Source organism: Nansenia antarctica, assembly GCF_963989245.1.
Source record: "Nansenia antarctica genome assembly, chromosome: 16".
In the NCBI taxonomy this organism is placed as follows: Eukaryota; Metazoa; Chordata; class Actinopteri; order Argentiniformes; family Microstomatidae; genus Nansenia; species Nansenia antarctica.
Window position 1 is genome coordinate 10,468,900 of NC_137686.1, and position 24,877 is coordinate 10,493,776.

The window sequence follows — 24,877 nt, forward strand, 5'->3', positions numbered from 1 at the left end:
AAGCTTTTATTTTTAAGAAATGTACCCGAGTTAAGTGGGCGGAGTTCCAGAACACAGCTCCGGAAGGACCCGGTGATGACGTCATCAAACGGCGACAACGTGTTTATAACATGTTTCATTCTACTCCTGATGTGAGTCCGTCGAGGAAATTTATTTGATTTCTTATTTGTTAAGACTTCCGACGCGCCGTTTGGAGCAGCGCCGGTATCTCCACATTGGTGAAAACGCAGAAATGTAAGTAAAACGTGTTCGTAGCAGCAAGTCCTGCATCGCATTGTTTGTTTCATTCGTCTCGTAATGGTGGTTGTTTCTTGAGGAAAGTTTAAATGAGGTGAACATACTAATCAGAAGAGATGTTGTATCTGTTTGATCGTTTCTACCGGAATACACCACGGATCAAACATATGTTCTGATGAGTATTTAGATTTCATATCAACACGTTTTCGTCTGTCCTTTGTGCAACTCGTGTGAGGCCGTGGTTTGCAGTTGCAAAGTCACAATGTCTGCTCTGAATGAGGTCGAAATGGGATAGACTGGATATCAGAGTAAAGAACAGTGATATTCTAGACTTAATAGGGTGAATTTACAAAGGCTGAATAGATGAGTCGCTTTGAAAGTTGTTGACTTCTGTTACAGTGTGTCCACGTTTCCAATCTAGACCTTATTTATCTATGAAATATTGCAGAATGTCATAGTTAGTCTGTTTAGTTGAAAGGTTAGATAGATATGATGTTGGAAAGATAGATGGTTAGACAGTCAGAGTTTGATAGATAGATAGATAGATGGATTGTATGTTACAGATAGATAGAAGGTTAGACAGAGTCAGATAGTTAAATAGGTAGATAGATAGATAGATAGTATGATAGATAGGAGTCTGGGGTAGTTCAGTGGACCGGGTGGAGGGTTGGTTGACTGGTTGAGAGTGGTAGTGTCGGTTGTTGAAGAGTTGAGTGTTGTTGTGTAATCATTGAAGTTGAATAGGTATCAAAACCGAAAGTCATAAAAACACGAGTTAGACGACTCTGCACGTTTTAAAGTTGGATTTGTGTGAAGAGCTTGTTTTCTCTCCCTAACCCTCATGAATTCAGAGAAGGAATTTAGCAATAGATGGTACCATTTGTTATTCAGGGAGACAGCCAGCCAGGAGGTAGGCTATTAATGATGCCCAGAGTAATCATGAGAAAGGCTTGGAATAGGCCTATATGGGGGAAAGAGTTAGCCTAATCACTGATCAAAGGGTTTCACAGCAACAGCCCCAGGATATTGAGCTGGAAGTTGGGGCCACGGTATGTAAATGAGTATTTGGGGAGGGGTCCCCAGGAGAATTCTATTCATAGCTTTCACGTGACGTCACAGCATAGTGGAAACGCCCACCTGACGGGCAAAAGGCGTTCATACCGCACCAGGAAACACAGTAGCATTGGTTAGAAAACAATCATGCCAGATAGTTGCTGTGCAATCGGGTGTACAAACCGGCGAGGAGATAGGCAGAGACTCACCAGAGATTCATGCTTGGCCATGATAAGTGTGAGATGTGTGTTGTGTTGTGGTATGTGCTCTTGTGGACGTAACTAATGAGTGACTATACATACGCATCCAATGTCCTTCCAAACGAGCAGTCTTGCTTCGTCTCAAACACAACATGAAAGGTATGTCCAACTTGGCGAACGTTTCCCAGTGTTTCCAATTTGCGCGAGTTCCTCAACTTGCGAGAGTTTTTCAACTTAATGTGATGGCTATCATGTCTGTCAAATTATCAAATTAGCCATCGTCCTGGCATGAGTGGGTGTTGGTTTCAACGCACCTGTTTGTTTGTAGTTCCTCCGTTTGCAACAAAGACTCTGGACCTTTCCATGAATTGAAGTGGTCTTGTAATCCAAAGTCCAAATAAAAGTAACAAACGAAAGTAATATAATATATTATGTTAGTGTGGTGTGGTATGTACGCGTATGTAAATGTTTGTTTGTATGTGTGTCACTTCTGGGTCGGGCCTATCCCCGATCGGAATTCAAAAGCAAAGTTGTCAAACAAAATAACTTGTATCAAACCAAAACGTGTATCAAACAAAACAATACATCTTTTCTAATGTGGTGGTTTATCGTGATGGTTGAAAAACTGTGTCGCACCCTCACGTGTCAGGATCAAGCCCAAGCAAGGAGTACATTAAATCAATGAAACGAAAATATGATTGAACATGACTGACTGGTTGATATTAAACTGGTTTAAATGATTATTGACACAATTAATGTATGGATTGTCATTCGATGTTGTCTCTCTGTTTTTGTTGTAGCTAATTATGCATTCAGTATTAGATGTGTGTGCAATGTGAGATTACAAAAAATAAAAACTGACAACCTTAAAGGAGTTCGTTTTGTTTGGGTCTGTGTTCTTATTTAGAATATGGGACACATATTGGCTTGAGGCTCTGTTGAACCAAGCATGAAGCATCAAGAGCAAAACAACAACCTGTAGCGAATACCCTGGCAATCTAACAATTATATTAGAGTGTATAATGCATAAACTGGGCATAGTCATGGTCTTTGCTTGGCTGGCTGGCTGCATTAACCTGTTGTTGTTACTTGTATGTTCATTACGTTACTTCAAATGAATGCCCCCTAAGTCAAATCCATCAACTGAAGATAACTCGTGAGTTTAGAATGATAAGGTTCTATCTCCGTTTAGAATGATAAGATTCTATCTCCGTTTAGAATGATAAGATTCTATCTCCGTTTAGAATGATAAGATTCTATCTCCGTTTAGAATGATAAGGTTCTATCTCCGTTTAGAATGATAAGGTTCTATCTCCGTTTAGAATGAGAAGGTTCTATCTCCGTTTAGAATGAGAAGGTTCTATCTCCGTTTAGAATGATAAGGTTCTATCTCCGTTTAGAATGAGAAGGTTCTATCTCAGTTTAGAATGAGAAGGTTCTATCTCCGTTTAGAATGAGAAGGTTCTATCTCCGTTTAGGGTAATTCAGAGATATTGAGCGTCAAAGTTTTGACATTCCATTATGTTTTGTGAGATGGAACCTTTGTATTTTATTAACCGTTTGCGTCCACTCGCCATGTTGCGCGATGTTGATATGATCCTTTTTGCCCGTCAGGTTGGTGGTTGCTAGGGAAGAAACCACGTGACTGAAAGCTATGAATAAGAGATGATATTTCTGAGTGCCTAGAGAGTTGCATCGTGAACTCGCTCAGGCCCCGGTCTGTAATAAAGGGCCTCTTGTGATCAGCAGCTCCGGTTTCTTAGAGAGTTTTTATTGTTATTATTTGAAGGTGTTAGAGTAAAGTCTTCCCCAACAGTTATCTGAGTAGCAGCAGGTGGAAGAATTTAAACCAGTAAAGTAACATATACACTAACGTTAGGCCTGTATGCACAACTCCAACTCTGTCAACCTAACTTTTCAATTTGTAGTGTTTAAATGATCTATTATAACTGTCAAGATATCCTATACTGACCACCTCAATACCCACCATAATTGTATCTTAACCTTGGCTAGTGTGTTTGTCAAGGCTTCTTCTTCATTTCTTTATAATACTACTTTGCATATGCTGTCTACTGCCAGTCGCCCCCTGCTGGATCTATAACGGCATTGCATGGAAATGCTTCTTGAAGGGAGATTCTCAATGCAGCAAAGCAATCCTGTATACTATCCTGTACTGTGGCAGAATCCTGCATGCATTCAAAAGTATTTTAACAGACCACATGTCAAACTGTTCTTGGGCAAGTCACTGTACCCCAAATTGCTCCCAATGAGCGGGCTCGCGCCTCTCATGGTAGCTTGCTGCCAGTGGTGTGTGAATGGGTGAATTAGAGGCCATTGTAAAGCGCTTTGGAATAGGTCAGTCCATTGACCAATATGCCTCATCTGCACTGAAGCTATTGAAAAACAATACAATCTTCGCCGTTACAATTATACAAGGCATGCAGCTTTCAGAGAATCATACCCTGAGAAGTCATATCCTGAGACCCGTCACAGAAAAATAGACCTAAAAGCAACTTAAAAGCTGGATATGGACATGCCAGTGGAATTATTAGCAGAACGTTATCTGAACGAGAGGGCAACTAGTGCATCTCTCCGGGCTGTCTGGGTTCTACAATCATAACAAGCCATTTACCTCATTCATGTTTTGACTGAGAAGTTATTTGTTATTTAAGTCACTATAATGTGCATGTGAAAAAAGAGCCTATAACACGAAATGTTAAACAAGAGCATGTGAAGAAAAAAAAACACGAAATGTTAAATGAGTATGTGAAAAAAAACAAAAACGAAATGTTAAATGAGAGCTATGAGTGTGTCCCCATTCTTGCATGCGAATAGGCGCTACGTCTGCCGAATTCCATTTAAAAGACGGGAATTAGTTTCAGCTTTGCTACTGCTATTTAGATGCAAGGTTGAAGCTTTGTGAATGAGTTAGGTCTGAATCGTCCTGCATTGGAAGAACGATATGAATCTATGCTATGGCCGCGTTCGTAAATTCGCTCTGAGAGAATCAGAGCGTCCACGTGACTGCCTCTAGTCCAATCAAATTACTTGGTTCCATGACGACGTTGAATCCAGTGTGCGCTCCGACGAATTTACGAACGCGCCCTATATGTTCTAAACGGTATTTCCCTCCTCACATTTTCTGAATTCATTAATATTTTAAAAAACATAAATATTACACGGGCCCGATGGGAAGCTTTGGTGGGCCGCATTCAGCCCGCGGGCCGACTGTTGGTGACCCATGCTTTACAATAACAATTCATAGTAGTGCATATTCTTTGTTAGGTGTTTGGTAATCTGAATGTTTGTGAAATTAACTCTCCACTATGTGTTGCTCTTCCTTTGTTTACATTACACAGATCCATCTCACAGCCCAGCTACCATGTCTGAAGCCAAGTCCACAGAGTCCCTGGGTTCACAGCAGGGTCCAGAGATGGTGGCAGTGAAGTTGGAGGACTGCAGTCAAACACTGGAACATAATGTGTTAGTGAAAGAGGAAGAAGAAGAAATGATGGTGGCTGGAAGAGAGGAAGAGGAGGAAAAAGCTATGATGGTGAAAGAAGAAATAGAAGAGGAAGTGGAGGAGAAAGATGTGATAATGAAAGAAGAGGAGGAAGTGGAGGAGAAAGATGTGATTGTGAAAGAAGAAAATGGAGGAGAGGAAGGAACGGATGGTAAGTTCATGAACTTGGCTAATATTATAATTGTATGTAATGTACATTATTGGTCTATGGTGTTAATTGTGTATTAGGGATGGGTCCTTATTTATTATTACCATTACCTACTTGTTCAGAGGTTATCTGGACCAGGTTATTGTAGCTGTATTGAATATTATTTAACAGACAGAACGCAGTGTGTCTTAACTGATGGGGTTAAATCAGGTTTTTTAGACATAACAAAGGATGGATCAAGGATGGATTCTTGGTCATGTTTTTTTTACTATTTACATTAAGAATATTGGGTTCTGTAAATAATTAAGTAATAATAAAGTATCCTGCATTCAGATGTATGCGAGTGCACCACTCACCCAGAGGGGTAGAGAATCAGGCCACAGCCCAGCCAACATGAAAGACACTTTACTATAATAATTCATAGTAGTGCATATTCTTTGTTAGGTGTTTGTTAATCTGATAATCTAATTTGAGAAATTAACTCTCCACTATGGCTCTTCCTTTGTTTACATTACACAGATCCATCTCACAGCCCAGCTACCATGTCTGAAGCCAAGTCCACAGAGTACCTGGGTTCACAGCAGGGTCCAGAGATGGTGGCAGTGAAGTTGGAGGACTGCAGTCAAACACAGGATCTTAATGTGGTAGTGAAAGAGGAAGAAGAAGAAGTTGTGGTGAAAGAAGAGGAGGAAGGGGAGGAAAACACTCTGATGGTGAAAGAAGAAATGGAAGAAGAGGAAGTGGAGGAGAAAGATGTGATGATGAAAGAAGAGGAGGGAGGAGATGATTTACTGGAGACAGATAGTGAGTTGGATGGTAAGTTCATGAACTTGACTACTATTATAATGTATTTATTGTACATTGCTCTATGGTGTTAATTGTGCATACGGGATGGGTCCTTATATATTATTACCATTACGCAGGGGTTAAAGTGGGATTTATTAAGTGGGGGGGCTCTGTGTTAGAGGTGGGTAAAGGTGCGGGAGTGATGGTGGGGCTCAATACTGCCTCACAAATCAAACCATAAATGATCTTGAAATTAAAATGTCCATAATGCAATTTTAAATTTCAATCCATTTTATTTCTTTTTCATTGAGTTTCCTGTAATACAGCAGGCCAATAACGTACACTGACAGTCTCTAATCTTGGTTATCTCGTATCTCTTACACAGTAAGTTAGCTAGTTATTTATATACAATCTTAGTTCAGAAGATCCCAGATGGGCTGGTATGTTGAAGCCTGTCCTCTGCATGCATGCCAAGTGACTAGCAGATCTTCTTTTTTTCTTCTTTTTAAAATATGTTTTATTCCAGTATAGAAGATTGATACATTGAAAAAGGCATGAATATTTTCTGTTTTTCTCCATCCCCTCCACCCACCCCTCCCTCTCAAACATGTCTGCATGCATATATACATATACATTTGCCCATCTACACACACACAAATATAAACAAGTTTACGACTAGCAGATCTTCTAGATCTTCTTCTTTACATATTTCATGGGGTTCCAACACTCAAGAGGAGGTCCAACTAGTTAAATAAAAATAAGAGCTGAGGTGTTTTCAATTCTCAGTTGTGTGCGCAAAGGTGTGACAACATTATTCATTTCTGAAAAACCTCTTTCCCAATCTGCACTACTCACAGGAATGGTATCAATTGCATGTCTGAGTTTAAGAAGGTTGTGGTTTTAAGTGATGTATTGATGTCTCTATTCAAATGTATTTCTTATGTGTTGTTTTGTAATGGTATAGATATTGTGGACAGGGGGCAACTGCAAAAGAGGCCTTGTTCTCAGTGTGTTTTCCCCTGTATGAATTAAGGTTGAATGAAATGTTTCTAATCCTGTATATGTTCCTACTCTTACAGGAGAGAGCTCCAACCCAGGCTCAGACAGCGAGCCCAGCTCCACCATGTCAGGAAACCACAAACAACCACAGGCTCACAGAGGAGAACATACTTACCTTGACCGTCAGTTTGGGAAGAGTTTAGCTTCCCCTAACACCCTAAAGAAACATCAGAGGAAACACACAGGAGAGAAGTCACACAACTGCACCGAGTGTGGGAAGAGTTTCAGTAGACTAGAAAACCTTAAGGTACATCAGATAATTCACACAGGAGAGAGGCCATACCACTGCACCGAGTGTGGGAAGAGTTTCAGTCAACTAGGAACCCTAAAGATCCACGAGAGAACACACACAGAAGAGAGACCATATGACTGCTCCCAGTGTGAGAAGAGATTTAATGAGGCAGGAAAGCTTAAGATCCATCAGAGAATACACACAGGAGAGAGGCCATACCACTGCTCCCAGTGTGGGAAGAGTTTTACTACGCCAAGAGCGCTAAAGACCCATGAGAGAATACATACATTTGTGGATATATTATTATTATTATAATAGTTAAAAAGAAGATAGATTCATCCATGTATTTATAGTAACTTGTGGTCTTTGGTCACAGAACAGGAAGGTTGTATCCTCCAATGGATTCTGTATTTGACCTCATTAGAAGAATTGTAATAACCAACACATGGTCCTCAGTGTTAGGAGTTAAGTGTAGGAGTAGGATTGGAGTATCAGACTGTTTAGTGGTCACAGACATCATAGTTTTTTACGGCATGGTTCAACCTATTTTCATGATTAGATAAAAATGAATCTTATTTCACTATTGTCCTCATAGTGAAATCCTATCCAGGAAACATTCTTGTGGTGAAGAAAGTGCAAATGCAGGTGCAAATGACTGAGTGGCAGACATTGTATATACTTCTGATTTGTTTTTAGGTTTGGTTTTATTGTGTGTTTGATTATATTTTCTGTTTCATATTTCAACGTTTGCTTTCATTGTAATTCTGTATATTCTCAGTTTGACAATAAATCTGAGTCAAACTTCATTTTCTTGTATGATTTTCTTTGAGTGGGAAAACATATAGAGGTGAATGGTTTACTTTTCAAAACAAGTGAGAAAACAGTTGAATTTGGATGGAATGTATACCTATAGTGATCTGTCAGTGAAATATAATTAGTTTTACAGTTTGGTACATGAGAAAGGTCAAATGGCACTGGTGGTGCCAAAAGTTCTCCAAATGGCACAATTTGGTGGTCCGTCTGGACATACCTGTACTAACACCTCTCCAAAGTGTCACTGGCTCACATACTAGCATCTAACTTGGGACAAGTACTAATCATACATTGGAATACTGATTACATACAAAGTCCTAGCTCTATTTGCTACTACACAGTAACATCTATTTTGATTCTGACACCCCACAGGTGTTAGCTTTCATCTGATACCAAGATTATTACAATGGCCCTTATGGTTACCAAGATTATTACAATGGCCCTTATGGTTGTGGAGATATTCTATATTCATTGTGGGCATGTCACTTCCTGCAGGTTATAATTCTGCTTCATTTTGTATTCAGTTAATTATTGATGATTGTATATCTTTGTCATGTGTAGAATGTTAGAGGAAGCAAGATCTGAGCATATCCACACAAAACCTGAAGGTGGTATCCTGGCATTGGTATTATTTTTCAGGTAGTGGATGAGCACAGCGTGCCAGTAAAGGACCATGTGGACAGCCTGGCAGAGTAACCAGGCTGTCAGCACCATCCTCGGCTTGTGACAGGAACCCTGCTGGAACCCTGCTGGAATACGCTTAACGTTTATTTGTGTGTGAGTGTGTGTTTATTTGTGATTATTTAAATAACAAATGTTCAATTTCAAATATTGATCTTTTATCTCCTCTCTGTAAATAGTTATTTATTTAACCTCAGGGTTTTTAAGCGGTTAACTTGTTTATTTGTGTGTGTGTGAGTATGTTTTTTGTGATTATTAAAATAACAAATGTTCTATTTCAAATATAAATCTTTCATCTGAGTTGTATTTGATCATTTAGACACATTGCTAATAGCAAGTGACGCAATGCATGAGAGAAAGAAACAGGTCTGATCATTTTATAACAGATCCTTTCTCACAAAGATACACATGCAACTTGAATAGAGTATCGTACCTATAGGCTCATAGCACAGTCTTTAAACATCATTAAAACAACAACTTGAATAGAGTATCGTACCTATAGGCCCATAGCACAGTCATTAAAAATCATTAAAACAACAACTTGAATAGAGTATCGTACCTATAGGCCCATAGCACAGTCATTAAAAATCATTAAAACAACAACTTGAATAAAGTATCGTACCTATAGGCCCATAACACAGTCATTAAACATCATTAAAACAACAGCAAGTGTATATAATCTTCTGTTATGTCACAAGAAGCAAGATGTTGGCTCAAGGGATCTAGAATTTACACAAAACAATACTGTTGTGGAAAGACAGTTCATCGCTGCAATATGTGCACACAATTTTGTTTTAGTTTTTTGGCTCAGTCATCATGTTGAAGTTTGGACTGAAGTGTACGTTGAAGCCCAAATCCAATTCATCCCATTCCAACACTGGGTGTGGTTTTAACCTTAAAATATCAAAATACCTTTTATCAAATGGGGACACTCACTGGCAAGTAACATAACAAAAGTATTCATTTCATAAACAGTGTTTTCCACAGAGACATCAGCCAGAGGTGTGACACTATTTACATCCCAATAACCACTGTAATGAGCTCCATACCACTATTGTCATGAGCTCATTGACCATTTGGCTGGGTTTCTGTGGAATGTTATTAAAAAGGCACAACAAAATACTGGAAAGAAACATCACACAATAATGAAAATGACAACAACATACTACTCATAAAACATACATTAAAATAAGATCAAACATGACTATACACCCAACTACTGAAACATTCAAATGTAATAGCAAGGAAAAAAGGGGTTTGTCGATTTGATCACAGACAGGATGTCTGCTAGGTGCCTCGTTCATCTGTTACACAAAGGACCCAGAACACTTGTAAAGTGTAAAGTGGTTTCAGCTGGGTCAGGCAATTCATTTGACTCCCAAGCATAGAGAGTGATCGACCCTGTTAGTCATCTGAATAAATTCGCTAGACAAGCCAATATATTGTAATGCAGTGGGTTTGGTGAGTAATCCCTACTGCTACCTAGTTAACTAAAATATACTTTACATTAATAGCAGGCTCACAAAACAAGCTGTGTTAGTTGACTAGCCAGTGTGTCATTGATTTTCATTGAAATGTATTCTCATTTTTCGAAATAAAAGTGCAAACATTAAACAGCTTCCACCCCACTGATGGAAATGTGTTTGTGTTGATGAGAAGTGATAATATCTTGTCTTCCTTATTGTTGTATTATTAGTATTTTTACCCCTCAGTAACCCCTCAGAACTGAGGTAGAGCTTTGCTTTGTATCTTGCTTCTCTAAGAGCTCTTAATAAACGGAGGAGACTTTGTTTCATCACATCGTGTACCTTAGTGGTAAGTTGTTGTAAGCCTAGCAACTCACGTGTATCTTTATTATTGATTAATTAGTAGAAATTACACGACAAGACACAGCTGTATGTCACACCTCATGGTTGAAACTCACTTGATCCATATTCTAGAAGTGTTGCTGAGTACAGGGGTAGTAATCATGTTTAGCCTTGGAAGATTATTTGTGTACAATCCATTATATGTCCCTTTATGCAGTGCAGCAGTCTTTCACCACAATAATTAGGATATTAGAAGAATTATGTAGTTGCATATCATTTGCGTTACTTTATCCAAATGTAGTATTTCTAAATGCTTAAACAAGCTTTTATTTTTAAGAAATGTACCCGAGCTAAGTGGGCGGAGTTCCAGAACATAGCTCCGGAAGGACCCGGTGATGACGTCATCAAAAGACGACAACGTGTTTATAACATGCTTCATTCTACTCCTGATGTGAGTCCGTCGAGGTCGCCAGCTTGGAGGAAATATATTTTATTTCTTATTTTTTAGACTTCCGACAGGGCCGTTTGGAGCAGCGCCGGTATCTCCACATTGGTGAAAACGCAGAAATGTAAGTAAAACGTGTTCGTAACAGCAAGTCCTGCATCGCATTGCTTCATTGTTCGTAATGGTGGTTGTTTCTTGAGGAAAGTTTAAATGAGGTGAACATACTAATCAGAAGAGATGTTGTATCTGTTTGATCGTTTCTACCGGAATACACCACGGATCAAACATATGTTCTGATGAGTATTTTGATTTCATATCAACACGTTTTCGTCTGTCCTTTGTGCAACTCGTGTGAGGCCGTGGTTTGCAGTTGCAAAGTCACAATGTCTGCTCTGAATGAGGTCGAAATGGGATAGACTGGATATCAGAGTAAAGAACAGTGATATTCTAGACTTAATAGGGTGAATTTACAAAGGCTGAATAGATGAGTCGCTTTGAAAGTTGTTGACTTCTGTCCTGTTTACTGTTCATACCTGAGAGAGACAGAGAGAGTTTGAGTGTTTAAGTGGCTTCAAACACGGTGATCCATGCCAGAGGAAGTGTTAACTCTGTAGCAACCTTAGTCCTGATCACACATATTATTCTGATTACAGTTTATACTGACTGGGAACAATATGATGATTGGAAATGACAGGTAAGAAGAGCGTGTCTGTAAAAGCACATGTTAGAAACAGAGCAGCCTGTAAAGCAGGGGTCGGCAATTAGGTTTGGCCTCGGGCCAAATTTTTTTTGAGCCACTAGATGGCGGGCCCGAACGTTTTTTTTTTTTTTTTCTTTTTTTTCTTTCCCCTAACACCAGGGGAGCCACCCCTCCTAAATTTCGTTGTTTGGTACCTGTACTGTAGCAATGACAATAAAGACCATTCATTCCATTCATTCATTCATTCATTCATAAGTAATTGATTGTTAAAAAATGTGACACGTTCTAATGCTTTGACTTTTCTTTCGAAAAATGTACACATCGCTAGTCAACTAACACAGCTTGTTTTGTGAGCCTGCTAACAATGTAAAGTAGTGTTGTAGTTAACTAGGTAACAATGTAAAGTAGTGTTGTAGTTAACTAGATAACAATGTAAAGTAGTGTTGTAGTTAACTAGGTAACAATGTAAAGTAGTGTTGTAGTTAACTAGGTAACAATGTAAAGTAGTGTTCTAGTTAACTAGGTAACAATGTAAAGTAGTGTTCTAGTTAACTAGGTAACAATGTAAAGTAGTGTTGTAGTTAACTAGGTAACAATGTAAAGTAGTGTTGTAGTTAACTAGGTAACAATGTAAAGTAGTGTTGTAGTTAACTAGGTAACAATGTAAAGTAGTGTTGTAGTTAACTAGGTAACAATGTAAAGTAGTGTTGTAGCTAACTAGGTAGCAGTCCAATCCATTACGTTGCAGTATTTTGGCTTGACTAGCAAGTTTGTGTTGTGATTCTCAACAACGTTGAAACGTAGTTTCACCCTTTTCCATAGTTTTGAATAATAAATGTGTGGACTGACGATGTAGCGCAGCCTAGCTTATTCTAATAATTATTTAACATACTTTCATTCTGAATGATTCCCCCCTCCTCCCAGACAAGGTCACATTATTATTGGATTGGTTGTTTGCCTGCCGGGTGAAGTTAGCTAAACATTTAACCTGCTAACTAGCAAGAGAAACATCATGTCACTCTCCAAAGGTGTAAAGAGGAAAGTTGACGGTGAAAACAGGGCATTTAAAGAGGAATGGACAGCGAACTATAATGTTCATCCTACCTGGTTTCATCAACGCAAAGCCGTTGTGAGACTCACATCTTCCGTGCTCACAATGTTCCCTTTCTATACATGCGAGTCGTCCTTTTCCTCAATGAATGTGATAAAGACGCACGAGAGGAATCGATTGATGCAAAAAAAAACTTGAGAACTGCCTGCGGATTAAAGTGACGTCCATATAACCAGATATCAAGCAAATACTGACCGATGGGAGATGCCACTTTTCACATTAAGTGAGTACCAAGCCTGTCGTTATTGTATTTAATAACCTAATTGTATTTTTTATATTTTGAATGAATGGCTCATTGTAATTATTATCCCTAATAGCGTGTTTGCTCTGTCGTTTCAGGAGCATAGGCCTATGCACCACCACCCCTTGCATAAGCGGATTACTTTTCTTTCTTTTCTTTTTTTCACCGATTTTGTTGTCAATGTTTTTCAGAATATTAAACTGAATTTGCTTTGTTACTGTTCATATGTGTGTTGCAGTCACATATACGTAAACATTACGTTTGAATTATTCACTGAGCTGGTGTTATTTTTTTCAAACCACACACGGCTATTTCAGCACTACACGTTGTCCACCTACTTATGATTCACTATGAGGGGTTCAGCGTCAGTGCGCTTCGGTGCACCCCGCTGCCTGATTGTCTGTCCCTGTGTCATTCACTCTCAACATAGATAAAAGTACAATAAGCATTATTCAGGTGGAGGTAGATTCTCTATTCGGACATTATAGGCGCTATATGTGGGACTGTCGGTCCGATATTGTAAAAAAAAAAAAAAAGAAAAAAAAAAAGTGGATTCTCAAAATATTCTGCTGGGCCAAATATTATTGGTGATGGGCCAGCAATGGCCCGCGGGCCGCCTATTGCCGACCCCTGCTGTAAAGGGTTAACTCTGTTCCAGGGAGGAGAGCTGTACTGGGAGGGGAGGAGCATCTCAACGTCAGGCAGCTGAAATGAAACTAAACTGTGTAGAGACGTAAAGTGGAGAGCAGACTCTCGCAAACTCCTGAGAAATCGTCCTCAAACAATCTATCACACATACAGTAGAAAGGACAGACATCTATCACACTCTCACAGAATCACAGACAGGTGAGTTGAGACTTACAATGACAAGTCAAGATAAGCTATTGTGTTCACACTCTCTCAGAGTTTTTTATTTACAGTTCAGTATGTACAACTTTTTGATTTGGTTGAAGGACTATTTTCTATGTGATACAAAATATTATAATGTTATCATTATTGATCGCTGTATAATCTCATAAGACAGTCCCTATCGAGATCTGATTGATTCCAGGAAATGCTTTATGGTGTCTCCTCTGGTCTCTCTAGATATGGCTTCCTCCAGCAGTCTCCTGTCTGAGGAGCAGTTCCTGTGTTCTGTCTGTCTGGATGTGTTCACTGACCCAGTCTCTATTCAATGTGGACACAACTTCTGCATGGCCTGTATCAGAAAGTACTGGGACAGCAGTGACTAGGGGTGTAACGGATCACGGATAATCCGTCATCCGTTCGGATCGCCCTCCACGGTTCGGAACGCATGTGTACCGCGGATCAATAGCAAAACCGTTTTTTTTTTTTTTTTTTTTTTTTTTTCCCCCCCTAACACCAGGGGAGCCACCCCTCCTAAATTTCGTTGTTTGGTACCTGTACTGTAGCAATGACAATAAAGACCATTCATTCATTCATTCAAATGTAACCGGTAGAAAAACAATCATGTGCGCTTTATTCTCTCTCTGCATGCGTACTGAGTTGACAACAACATTCATTCACTCATCTCTGTCCCACTTATATCACGTCATATCACCCGCTAAGCAGCCTGGGTGATTGTGTAAACACACAAAAAAAGTACTCTGTTACGTACTCACTCCACGTGAAGCTGGGAATCCACAGCAACAAGTATCATGGCGAGTGCTAGCAACGTTGGCGAACTGGAAAGGCCTCCCTCGTCATTGAAATCACATGTATGGGAGCACTTTGGCTTCCCTGTTACTTATAATAATGATGGAAGGAGGGAGGTCGATAAGAAAGTTACGGTGTGTACCCTCACGTTGCCATGATGGCAAGACGCTACCTGGCTGTGCCGGCTACTTCAGTTCCTAGCGAGAGGGTGTTCTCCACAGCAGGAGACATAGTGACTGCAAATAGGTCTGCCCTCTCCCCAGACAATGTGGACATCCTCATATTTTTGAAAATGAATATGAAGTTATAAGCTTGAGGCTGCTTTGCTTTATTTACTTTTTTTTCTTACCATGTTTAAAGGATTTCACTTTATTATTTAGGTAAAGTTAGGTTTCACTTGGCAACCAGATTGCAGCAGTGATGTTATATATTATATATGTTGTTATATATATGTTGTTATATATAGATGTTATATATATATGTGATATATATATATATATATATCAGTTTTGACATCTTGAATGTTGTTTTTTTGTTTCACACATTAAAAGTGGTGTTTTTACAGAATTCAAGGAAAATGTTGTTTTTATTAAAAAAAACATATGTTTTGTGTTGATCCGAAAAATTATCCGATCCGTGACTCAAAATCCGTGACACGATCCGATCCGTGAGTTAGGTGATCCGTTACACCCCTAGCAGTGACCCGTGCCAGTGTCCAATGTGTAAAAAAACATTTGATAAGAGACCAGATCTCTTTGTCAATACTTTAATCTCTGAGATGGCCGCTCAGGTTAGGAAGTCAGTTGAAGTGAAGGCAACCAGCAGCCCAGCCCCAGACACACCTGTCAAACCTAGAGAAGTGTCCTGTGACTTCTGCCCTGGGACGAAGGTCAAGGCTCTGAAGTCCTGCCTGGTGTGTCAGACCTCTTACTGTGAGACTCACCTGGAGCCTCATCAGAGAGTCGCAGCCTTAAAGAGACACAAGCTGATCGACCCTGTGGAGAACCTGAAAGACAGGATGTGTAAGAAGCACGACAGACCCCTGGAGCTGTTCTGTAGGCGTGACCAGACGTGTGTGTGTCAGTTCTGCACTGAGACAGACCACAAGACCCATGACACCGTCCCCATAGAGGAGGAGTATGGAGAGAGGAAGGCTCAGCTGGGGAAGACAGAGGCAGATGTTCAGCAGATGATCCAGGAGCGACTGCAGAAGGTTTCAGAGATCAAACACTCAGTAGATCTTAGTCAGAAAGTTGCAGAGAGAGAGAGAAAGCAGACAGCGTACAGGTCTTCACTGCTCTGGTGGACTCCATGAAGAGAGGCCAGGCTGAGCTCCTTGACGTGATCGAGGAGAAGCAGAAAGCAGCAGAGAGGTGGGCTGAAGGGCTGATTAAAGAGCTGGAGCAGGAGATCACTGAGCTACAGAGGAGAAGCACTGAGCTGGAGCAGCTCTCACACACTGAGGACCACCTCCACCCCCTCCTGTCTCAGGATGGGAAACAAGTTAGGCGTCGCCCAGCCCCGATCTTTCGCCCGGGGCAGAAGGTCTGGCTCTCGACCCGGGACCTTCCTCTCCGGGACCTTCCTCTCCGGGTTGAGTCGAGGAAACTGGCGCCTCGGTTCGTGGGACCCTTCAAGGTGGTGCGACGGGTGAACCCGGTGGCATATAAACTGCTACTTCCACCATCCATGCGGGTTCATCCCACCTTTCGTGTGTCCCTCCTGAAACCGTTCCTTACATGCCCCCTGGCCCCACCACCCCCCCCTGTCCCCCCGCCGCGCATCGTTGATGGACAAACGGTGTACACGGTGAGGAGGGTCATGAATTGCCGGCGGAGGGGTAGGGGGTTTCAGTTTTTGGTGGACTGGGAGGGGTATGGGCCGGAGGAACGGTCCTGGGTGCCTCAGAGGGATATACTGGACCCTTCCCTGATCGAGGACTATCGACGTTTACATCCTGAGGCACCCAGGTGAACGGCAGGTGCCGTTCGTCGGGGGGGGATACTGTCAGGTTTGGGATCGCTCTACCTTGGAGCGACCCGTTGGCGCCCCCTATGTTGTGTAGTGTTTCTCTGTCTGTCCTAATTGTCTGTGATTGTGAACAGCTGTGAGTGATTGTCTAGGTCTATTTAGTTCCCCCTGTGTTTTCCCTCTGTGTCGATTGTTCACCTTATGTTGCGTCGTGTGTGTGCGTGTTGTCCTAGTCTTGTCGTAGCCTTATTGCTCCTCGTATGCCCAGGAGATAAGTATCGTATGACTATTGCTAATCCTTTTGCCTTGTTAGGAGACTTGCTTTCTCCCCGTTTATTTGATCGCTTACTGTGCGGTTTATTATTTACTGTTTACTCAAATAAAGAGTACCTTATTTTGGAATCATATCCTGCATCGTTTCCATTCTGTTCTGCTCTGCATCTGGGTCCAAACACATTGACTAACCGTAACAGTTGTGACAAACATTTAAGTAGCTCAGCAGCCTCGGAGTGACACATGAGCCTCAACAGGGCGGGATAAAAATAACCTCTAGTCTTCAGGCTGACATGATGAACTCCAGACAGCTGAGTCACTCTTAGAAAACGGCTTTAATAAAGAATGTTTTTTAAAAAAAAGCGGTTGGTGGAGGAGAAAGTTGTGTTAGTTAGTAGTAACCTAACCTACACTCAGTCCAGAATGACTCCAACTCCTGGAGCGCGGTGCGTAAAATGGGCACAAGGCGCATGGCTTTAAACTCTGTCGATTGTAAAAAATGTAATAAAATATGAGTGCGCAAAACACCGCTTTTATTTTTTGGTATGTTGTGTTTGCCATAATGCCAATCTAGAAGACCCAGGATCTGACCCAGGATCTGCTCCCCAGTACCTCCTTCTCCTTGTAGGCTCCACTGGGACCGGAGGGACTGCTGAGTCTCTGGACCCTCGCCTCTCTGGTAAACTGAACACAGAGAAGACCCAACTGTATCTGGAGATCTCCTCTGCTGAAGTGACAGACTCTGCTGTTTACTGCTGCGCCCTGCGGCCCACAGTGACAGGAAACCCAGAGACCCTGTACAAAAACCTCTTATTACCTGAGAGAGTGTTTCTCGTCTCTGGTTGCCCCTTTCATTATACAACAGTGACACCTAGTGGAGTTATGAGGACACTACAGTGCATTTGCAACAGGTTGTCTCACTGAAGCCAATAGGCAACATTCTATTGTGTTAAAGGGGAGGAGCTCAACATCACTCCCAACAGACAGTGAGGAGAACAGATTCACCTTTAAGAGTGAATGTTCCAAGTGAAGATCACTCTGGTTCAGCAACGCTTCTAGTCTCTCTATCTGACACAGTGCTTTAGCTACGATGCTGCTCTATTCAGTGATGTTGTTTTGTACTCTTGTGGGTAAGAATTCACTCCTTGTCAAATTAACATAAGTCATCGTACAGAATATATATTTAGCTGGATTACCAATTGTTATTAACATATCATTTGTTTACATTTTAGTCATTTAGCAGACTCTCAACCAGAGCGTAATACAGTTTGAATTTCTAGATAAATATTAGACAGAAATTATGTTACTAAACAGCACCATACCGCTCCTTCACAGGTTCAAGTGTTGGAGAAGATACAATCACCCCACACAGAGATGTAGTGCATGCTATGGAGGGTAGTAGTGTTAACATCTCCTGCAAGTACACCAGCTCCTTCACAACTAACAGTCTGTTATGGTACCGCCTGAACCCTGGATCAGCACCACAGTTCCTCATTATGGAGTACACAGGACAGGTAACCAACCCAATACCAGGACTGAACATCACACATGACAAAGACCAGAAACGTGTGGATCTGGAGATCTCCTCTGCTGAAGTGACAGACTCTGCTCTCTACTACTGCGCCCTGCAGCCCACAGTGACAGAAAACCCAGAGACACTGTACAAAAACATGCCAATTGACACACATACATTTAGATGCAGGTTTGCTGTTCAGAATTACCGTGATCCTTATCAACAGAGAAATATCAAACAAGGCAGATACAGTGCTGTAACTTTAAAAGTAAATCAGGCTTGTATGCAAACACAGTTACAATAGTGTGTGTGTGCGTGTGTGTGCGTGTGTGCATGCGTGCGTGTGGTTGGACTGTCTACTCAGCTCTCACTGTCTCTAGCTGTCAGTCTGTTTCCAAGCTTCGTCAGGATGTTGCTCACATTGTTTTTGCTCCTCTCAACATTTCTTGGTAAGTTTTTAAATATTCATGTTGTTAGAAGTAAGATAACATTACAATTCAATTATTGTATAAGTAGTTTTCGATCAGATAACTAATAATTCACATTCCTGCTCTTAAGTGTAGGAGTAGGGTTGGAGTATCAGACTGTTTAGGGGTCACAGATATCATGGTTTTTAACGGGATAGTTCAACCTATTTTCATGATTAGATAAAAATGTATCTTATTTCACTATTCACCTCATAGTGAAATCCTATCCAGGAAACATTCTTGTGGTGAAGAAAGTGCAATTGCAGGTGCAAATGACTGAGTGGCAGACATTGTATATACTTCTGATGTGTTTTTACCTGTTATTTCTGAAATGTCAAGTTTTGTTTTTTTTGTATGTTTGATTATATTTTCTGTTTCATATTTCAAAGTTTGCTTTCATTGTAATTCTGTATATTCTCACTTTGACAATAAATCTGAGTCAAACTTCATTTTCTTTGTATGATTTTCTTTGAGTGAGAAAATGTATAGAGGTGAATGGTTTACTTTTCAAAACAAGTGAGAAAACAGTTGAATTTGGATGGAATGTATACCTATAGTGATCTGTCAGTGAAATATAATTAGTTTTACAGTTTGGTACATGAGAAAGGTCAAATGGCACTGGTGGTGCCAAAAGTTCTCCAAATGGCACAATTTGGTGGTCCGTCTGGACATACCTGTACTAAAACCTCTCCAAAGTGTCACTGGCTCACATACTAGCTTCTAACTCTACACAAGTACTAAACATACATTGGAATACTGATTACATACAAAGTCCTAGCTCTATTTGCTACTACACAGTAACATCTATTTTGATTCTGACATCCCACAGGTGTTAGCTTTCATCTGATACCAAGATTATTATAATGGCCCTTATGGTTGTGGAGATATTCTATATTCATTGTGGGCATGTCATTTCCTGCAGGTTATAATTCTGCTTCATTTTGTATTCAGTTAATTATTGATGATTGTATATCTTTGTCATGTGTAGAATGTTAGAGGAAGCAAGATCTGAGCATATCCACACAAAACCTGAAGGTGGTATCCTGGTATTGGTATTATTTTTTGGCAGTGGATGAGCACAGCGTGCCAGTAAAGGACCATGTGGACAGCCTGGCAGAGTAACCAGGCTGTCAGCACCATCCTCGGCTTGTGACAGGAACCCTGCTGGAATACGCTTAACTTGTTTATTTGTGTGTGAGTGTGTGTTTATTTGTGATTATTTAAATAACAAATGTTCAATTTCAAATATTGATCTTTTATCTCCTCTCTGTAAATAGTTATTTATTTAACCTCAGGGTTTTTAAGCGGTTAACTTGTTTATTTGTGTGTGTGTGAGTATGTTTTTTGTGATTATTAAAATAACAAATGTTCTATTTCAAATATAAATCTTTCATCTGAGTTGTATTTGATCATTTAGACACATTGCTAATAGCAAGTGACGCAATGCACGAGAGAAAGAAACAGGTCTGATCATTTTATAACAGATCCTTTCTCACAAAGATACACATGCAACTTGAATAGAGTATCGTACCTATAGGCCCATAGCACAGTCATTAAAAATCATTAAAACAACAACTTGAATAGAGTATCGTACCTATAGGCCCATAGCACAGTCATTAAAAATCATTAAAACAACAACTGGAATAAAGTATCGTACCTATAGGCCCATAACACAGTCATTAAACATCATTAAAACAACAGCAAGTGTATATAATCTTCTGTTATGTCACAAGAAGCAAGATGTTGGCTCAAGGGATCTAGAATTTACACAAAACAATACTGTTGTGGAAAGACAGTTCATCGCTGCAATATGTGCACACAATTTTGTTTTAGTTTTTTGGCTCAGTCATCATGTTGAAGTTTGGACTGAAGTGTACGTTGAAGCCCAAATCCAATTCATCCCATTCCAACACTGGGTGTGGTTTTAACCTTAAAATATCAAAATACCTTTTATCAAATGGGGACACTCACTGGCAAGTAACATAACAAAAGTATTCATTTCATAAACAGTGTTTTCCACAGAGACATCAGCCAGAGGTGTGACACTATTTACATCCCAATAACCACTGTAATGAGCTCCATACCACTATTGTCATGAGCTGATTGACCATTTGGCTGGGTTTCTGTGGAATGTTATTAAAAAGGCACAACAAAATACTGGAAAGAAACATCACACAATAATGAAAATGACAACAACATACTACTCATAAAACATACATTAAAATAAGATCAAACATGACTATACACCCAACTACTGAAACATTCAAATGTAATAGCAAGGAAAAAAGGGGTTTGTCGATTTGATCACAGACAGGATGTCTGCTAGGTGCCTCGTTCATCTGTTACACAAAGGACCCAGAACACTTGTAAAGTGTAAAGTGGTTTCAGCTGGGTCAGGCAATTCATTTGACTCCCAAGCATAGAGAGTGATCGACCCTGTTAGTCATCTGAATAAATTCGCTAGACAAGCCAATATATTGTAATGCAGTGGGTTTGGTGAGTAATCCCTACTGCTACCTAGTTAACTAAAATATACTTTACATTAATAGCAGGCTCACAAAACAAGCTGTGTTAGTTGACTAGCCAGTGTGTCATTGATTTTCATTGAAATGTATTCTCATTTTTCGAAATAAAAGTGCAAACATTAAACAGCTTCCACCCCACTGATGGAAATGTGTTTGTGTTGATGAGAAGTGATAATATCTTGTCTTCCTTATTGTTGTATTATTAGTATTTTTACCCCTCAGTAACCCCTCAGAACTGAGGTAGAGCTTTGCTTTGTATCTTGCTTCTCTAAGAGCTCTTAATAAACGGAGGAGACTTTGTTTCATCACATCGTGTACCTTAGTGGTAAGTTGTTGTAAGCCTAGCAACTCACGTGTATCTTTATTATTGATTAATTAGTAGAAATTACACGACAAGACACAGCTGTATGTCACACCTCATGGTTGAAACTCACTTGATCCATATTCTAGAAGTGTTGCTGAGTACAGTGGTAGTAATCATGTTTAGCCTTGGAAGATTATTTGTGTACAATCCATTATATGTCCCTTTATGCAGTGCAGCAGTCTTTCACCACAATAATTAGGATATTAGAAGAATTATGTAGTTGCATATCATTTGCGTTACTTTATCCAAATGTAGTATTTCTAAATGCTTAAACAAGCTTTTATTTTTAAGAAATGTACCCGAGCTAAGTGGGCGGAGTTCCAGAACATAGCTCCGGAAGGACCCGGTGATGACGTCATCAAAAGACGACAACGTGTTTATAACATGCTTCATTCTACTCCTGATGTGAGTCCGTCGAGGTCGCCAGCTTGGAGGAAATATATTTTATTTCTTATTTTTTAGACTTCCGACAGGGCCGTTTGGAGCAGCGCCGGTATCTCCACATTGGTGAAAACGCAGAAATGTAAGTAAAACGTGTTCGTAACAGCAAGTCCTGCATCGCATTGCTTCATTGTTCGTAATGGTGGTTGTTTCTTGAGGAAAGTTTAAATGAGGTGAACATACTAATCAGAAGAGATGTTGTATCTGTTTGATCGTTTCTACCGGAATACACCACGGATCAAACATATGTTCTGATGAGTATTTTGATTTCATATCAACACGTTTTCGTCTGTCCTTTGTGCAACTCGTGTGAGGCCGTGGTTTGCAGTTGCAAAGTCACAATGTCTGCTCTGAATGAGGTCGAAATGGGATAGACTGGATATCAGAGTAAAGAACAGTGATATTCTAGACTTAATAGGGTGAATTTACAAAGGCTGAATAGATGAGTCGCTTTGAAAGTTGTTGACTTCTGTCCTGTTTACTGTTCATACCTGAGAGAGACAGAGAGAGTTTGAGTGTTTAAGTGGCTTCAAACACGGTGATCCATGCCAGAGGAAGTGTTAACTCTGTAGCAACCTTAGTCCTGATCACACATATTATTCTGATTACAGTTTATACTGACTGGGAACAATATGATGATTGGAAATGACAGGTAAGAAGAGCGTGTCTGTAAAAGCACATGTTTGAAACAGAGCAGCCTGTAAAGGGTTAACTCTGTTCCAGGGAGGAGAGCTGTACTGGGAGGGGAGGAGCATCTCAACGTCAGGCAGCTGAAATGAAACTAAACTGTGTAGAGACGTAAAGTGGAGAGCAGACTCTCGCAAAATATTATAATGTTATCATTATTGATCGCTGTATAATCTCATAAGACAGTCCCTATCGAGATCTGATTGATTCCAGGAAATGCTTTATGGTGTCTCCTCTGGTCTCTCTAGATATGGCTTCCTCCAGCAGTCTCCTGTCTGAGGAGCAGTTCCTGTGTTCTGTCTGTCTGGATGTGTTCACTGACCCAGTCTCTATTCAATGTGGACACAACTTCTGCATGGCCTGTATCAGAAAGTACTGGGACAGCAGTGACCCGTGCCAGTGTCCAATGTGTAAAAAAACATTTGATAAGAGACCAGATCTCTTTGTCAATACTTTAATCTCTGAGATGGCCGCTCAGGTTAGGAAGTCAGTTGAAGTGAAGGCAACCAGCAGCCCAGCCCCAGACACACCTGTCAAACCTAGAGAAGTGTCCTGTGACTTCTGCCCTGGGACGAAGGTCAAGGCTCTGAAGTCCTGCCTGGTGTGTCAGACCTCTTACTGTGAGACTCACCTGGAGCCTCATCAGAGAGTCGCAGCCTTAAAGAGACACAAGCTGATCGACCCTGTGGAGAACCTGAAAGACAGGATGTGTAAGAAGCACGACAGACCCCTGGAGCTGTTCTGTAGGCGTGACCAGACGTGTGTGTGTCAGTTCTGCACTGAGACAGACCACAAGACCCATGACACCGTCCCCATAGAGGAGGAGTATGGAGAGAGGAAGGCTCAGCTGGGGAAGACAGAGGCAGATGTTCAGCAGATGATCCAGGAGCGACTGCAGAAGGTTTCAGAGATCAAACACTCAGTAGATCTTAGTCAGAAAGTTGCAGAGAGAGAGAAAGCAGACAGCGTACAGGTCTTCACTGCTCTGGTGGACTCCATGAAGAGAGGCCAGGCTGAGCTCCTTGACGTGATCGAGGAGAAGCAGAAAGCAGCAGAGAGGCGGGCTGAAGGGCTGATTAAAGAGCTGGAGCAGGAGATCACTGAGCTACAGAGGAGAAGCACTGAGCTGGAGCAGCTCTCACACACTGAGGACCACCTCCACCCCCTCCTGTCTCAGGATGGGAAACAAGTTAGGCGTCGCCCAGCCCCGATCTTTCGCCCGGGGCAGAAGGTCTGGCTCTCGACCCGGGACCTTCCTCTCCGGGACCTTCCTCTCCGGGTTGAGTCGAGGAAACTGGCGCCTCGGTTCGTGGGACCCTTCAAGGTGGTGCGACGGGTGAACCCGGTGGCATATAAACTGCTACTTCCACCATCCATGCGGGTTCATCCCACCTTTCGTGTGTCCCTCCTGAAACCGTTCCTTACTTGCCCCCTGGCCCCACCACCCCCCCCTGTCCCCCCGCCGCGCATCGTTGATGGACAAACGGTGTACACGGTGAGGAGGGTCATGAATTGCCGGCGGAGGGGTAGGGGGTTTCAGTTTTTGGTGGACTGGGAGGGGTATGGGCCGGAGGAACGGTCCTGGGTGCCTCAGAGGGATATACTGGACCCTTCCCTGATCGAGGACTATCGACGTTTACATCCTGAGGCACCCAGGTGAACGGCAGGTGCCGTTCGTCGGGGGGGGATACTGTCAGGTTGGGGATCGCTCTACCTTGGAGCGACCCGTTGGCGCCCCCTATGTTGTGTAGTGTTTCTCTGTCTGTCCTAATTGTCTGTGATTGTGAACAGCTGTGAGTGATTGTCTAGGTCTATTTAGTTCCCCCTGTGTTTTCCCTCTGTGTCGATTGTTCACCTTATGTTGCGTCGTGTGTGTGCGTGTTGTCCTAGTCTTGTCGTAGCCTTATTGCTCCTCGTATGCCCAGGAGATAAGTATCGTATGA